The sequence below is a fragment of the Bos mutus genome, chromosome 1 (genome assembly GCF_027580195.1).
Source record: "Bos mutus isolate GX-2022 chromosome 1, NWIPB_WYAK_1.1, whole genome shotgun sequence".
Lineage (NCBI taxonomy): Eukaryota > Metazoa > Chordata > Mammalia > Artiodactyla > Bovidae > Bos > Bos mutus.
Genome location: NC_091617.1, coordinates 95,561,578 through 95,565,692, shown reverse-complemented (window position 1 = coordinate 95,565,692; position 4,115 = coordinate 95,561,578). Strand labels below are relative to the sequence as shown.

At 34.4% G+C, this 4,115-nt stretch overlaps 1 non-coding gene across 1 annotated transcript; it reads left to right on the top strand.

Moving 5' to 3' along the window:
- Positions 1-3,560: 3,560 nt before the first annotated feature.
- On the top strand, positions 3,561-3,633 carry TRNAE-CUC (transfer RNA glutamic acid (anticodon CUC)). The gene has a single exon. It is a non-coding gene; the product is annotated as a tRNA-Glu (tRNA).
- The last annotated feature ends 482 nt before the right edge of the window (positions 3,634-4,115 follow it).

Sequence of the window (4,115 nt, the reverse complement as noted above, 5' to 3'; positions counted from 1 at the left end):
GGTCTTCATGAATAAAGGATTCAGCATTGCCATGTGTCTAAAAGGCAAGATATTGTGGATTCAGTCAGGGTATCTTCAGGAATGGAAGAAAAGCTGAGACCAATAATCCAACAGGCATTTTAAATATCATTTCAGAAGGGACTTGGGAACTATAGTTCAAGGACCGTGAGAGTAAACACTGTGAAAGTTTTTCACAGTTTTGTAACTTGTGCATGTTTAATTTTTAATATTGTATGTTTCCTACAATCTCCTATATAAAGACAAGGGTTGTATAATGAAAAGAGCTACACATTTGCATGAGGGATAAAAGAAACTGGGAACCCCAAAGCCACGAATCTCAGGGGATAGAGCAGGAGGTGGTAACTTCCTCCTTGGACGAAAGAAAGAGTAAGTAGAAGGTCTTCTCTTGAGACTTGGCGCTAAGACTTAGAAATACCTAAGAGGTTCTCTGGTGGAAGTGGCAATGTTTGTTGTCTCCCCCAAACCAATACCTAGACTCCCTTCTCCATACTGAGAGAGCTAGATTTTGTTTCACATCCTCCAGATGATAGATCCTGATTGGACTAAGCTAATTATGGTGGTGATATTTCCCTTGTCACTGATCAACTGGTGGTAGGCGTGTCCTGGCTAATGAAATGTGTGTAGAATTCCCTTGGAGAGCATGCACCTGGCAAAGTTTTTCCTGTTTGGGGATTTTTTTTAAGCTCTTAAAAAGATACACACAAAAGAAAAACAGATCTTATTTTATGGGATGTTGCATCTTCACATACTGGGTTTTAAGAGAAGTGTTAATAAATTTTAAATAATTTAAATCATATATAGTATGTTCTCTGATGAAAATGTAATTAAATTAGAAATCAACAATTGTAAGATATCTGGAAAACTCACAAGTATTGAGAAGTTTAATAATATACTTCAAAATAACCTATGAGTAATAAATAAATTGGTGGTTCAGATGGTAAAAGAATCTGCCTGCAATGCAGGAGACACAGGTTCCATCCCTGGGTTGGGAAGATCTCCTGGAGAAGGAAATGGCAATGCGCTCCAGTTTTCTTGCCTGGAAAATCCCATGGACAGAGGAGGCTGGCAGTCTATAGTCCATATCATTGCAAAGAGTTGGACAGGACTGAGCAACTAACACTAAAACACACTAATAAACAAATTATAAGGGAAAGTTGGAAATATTTCAAACTAAAAAATAATAAAAGTACAACATATCAAAATTTTGGATTCAGCTAAAATTATTCTAATAATTTTTAAATCCACAGTTTTAATGCCTATATTAGAAAAAAAAAAAAAAGATATAGCATGAAATAAATGCCCTAAGCTTCCACTTTAAGAAGCTAGGAAACAAAGTGTTAAGTAAGCCTGAAATAAACCTAACAGAGTCAAAAAGGAGATCATTAAAACCAGAAGTCCATGAATAAAAACAGAGAAAATTAACAAATCCAAAGGTAGCACTCTGAAAAAAAAATTTTTTTAAAGACAGAGAGCAAAGACTTATTATGAGTATAGGAAATGAAAAGAAGATATATCACTAAAAAGTATACAGTCATTAAATGGATAATAATAGAATACTGTAAAATTTTATGCCAATAAATTTAACAGATTACATGAAATTAACAAATTCTTTGAAAAATAAAACATACCAAAAATGACAGAAAATCTAAATAGCCTACAATCGTTAAAGAGCTTGAATTTGTTACCAAAAACCCTCCCCCAAGGAAAAGTCCAGGCCAAGATTTTTTCACTGCTAAATTCTATTAAAAATTTAAAGATGAAATAATGTCACTCTGTCACAAATTCTTTCAGAAAATAGGGTTGGTAAAAATACTTCTGAACTCATTCAATGAGGGCATTCATGCTGATGTTAAAAACTGGAAAATACATCAAAGAGAAGAAAGGAAGGGAGAGAGAGAGGAAAAGGAAGGAGGAGGAGGGGGAAAAGAGAAAAGAAAATTACAGCTTCATAAATATAGGTACAAAAAATGGCATATAAAATATTAGCAAATAGAATGTCTCTCCATATGATAAAAAAGAAATTTTTTCTTAAGAAAAACCAATAGCTAGTACTTAACGGTGAAATAGTGTACCTCTCCCTCTTAAGATTGGGAATAAGGCAAGCAAGTAGGTTCATACCCCTGCTGTTTCATACTGTACTGGCCACCTAGTCAGTACAATAAGATAACAAAAAAAAAGATAAAAACCATAAAGATTGGGATAGAAAGAATGAAACTGTATCTATTCACAGACAACATGAATGCTTATATAGAAAATCCAGAGTGTCTATAAAACCACAATAGAAATAATGTTAGTTTATTCATATCAAGGATACAAAGTCAGTATACAAAGGATTCAATTGTATTTTTAATAAATAGCAGCAAACAATTTTTAAATTAAAAACAATTCCATTTGCAATAGTACTTTAAAACACATAAGATATTTGAGAATAAATTTAAGAAAACGTGGGCAAGACCTATATGCAAAAACTTAATGTGAGAAAATAAAGACCCAAATAAATGGAGAAATGCCATTTTAGATGAATTGGAAGGCTCAATATTTTCAAGATGTCATTAACCCCCCAAACTGCTTTATGGGTTCAATAAATCCTGAGTCATTGCTCCATCAGGAGTTTTGATAGAAATTAATAAACCGATCCTAAAATTTATATGGAAATACAAAAAACTTAGACAACCCAAAGCAAATTGGAATAAAGAGAATAAAGTTGGAAGACTTGTATTGCTTGACTTTGAAACACTATAAAGCTACAATAGTCAAAACAACTTAGTACTTGTATGAGGAAAGAGAGAACAGTGCAACAGAAATGGAACAGAAAGTCTAGAAATAGGTCCATATATACACAGTCATCTAATTTTGAACAAAGCCATCAAAACAATTCAATGGGGAAAGGAAATCTTTTCAACAAATGATTCTTGAATAACTGGATATACATACATACAGAAAGAAACCTCAACCCCTCTCTCACAACTCCCGTATACCATTCACAAAAGTTAATTCAAATGGGTCATACATCTAAACATCAGAGTTAAAACTATGAAGCTTTTAGAAGGATGCAGAAAGCAAAATCATTAAAAAAATTTTTAGTTTCTGTTTATCAAAAGATACTATTCATAAAATAGACAAACCATATACTGAGAAAAAAAATGTTAGCAGAACATATACATGAAAGAAGATTGGTATCCATTATGTGAAAATAACCCATACAACTCAGTAAGAAACTGACAAATCCAATAAAAGATTTGAAAAAACACTTCACAGAAGAAAGAGATAAAAGCGACATATAAGCAAATGAAATGAAAAGTGCTGTGTTATGGAAATGCAGATTAAAACCACAGTGGGACACAACATCCACAGCTAAAATAAGAAAGACAGCAATAAACATTGGCAAAGATGTGATGCAATCCTAACACATATATTGTTCGTGTAAGGGACTCTCAAACATTGTTAATAGAAATGAAAAAATTTTACAACCACTTTGGGAGATGTTCTGGCAGTTTCTTAAAAAGTAAAACATAATTTTTAAAAAATAATCATGAAATTCCCTGGTGGTCCAGTGGTTAGGACTCTGTGCTCTCACTGCTGAGGGTCTGGGTTCAATCCCTGGTCAGGGAACGAAGATCCCACAAGCCATCAGGTGCAGCTCCTCCCTGTGCCTGCCCCAAAAGAGTAAATTTAGTAAAGTAATACACACTAATTTTTTTTTTATAATCAGCAGTTCTATTCCTGACTATGTACCTGTGGTAAGTAGTACAATGCTCCCCAAAAGGTCAAGGTCCTAATCCCCAGAACCTGTGTTACATACAAAAGAGAATTAAGGCTGCAGATGAAATTAAGGTTGCTAAACACATTGTCCTGCTGCTGCAGCAGCAGCAGCAATGTAATTACAGGATCCTTTAAAGTGGATTGTTGTTCAATTGCAAAGTTGTGCCAACTCTTTGTGACCCCATGAACCGCAGCACGCCACGCTTCCCCCTCCTTCATCAATTCCCAGAGTTTGCTCAAACTCATGTCCGTTAAGTTGGTGATTCCATCCAACCATCTCATCCTTTGTCACCCCCTTCTCCTCTTGCCCTCAATCTTTCCCAGCATCAGAG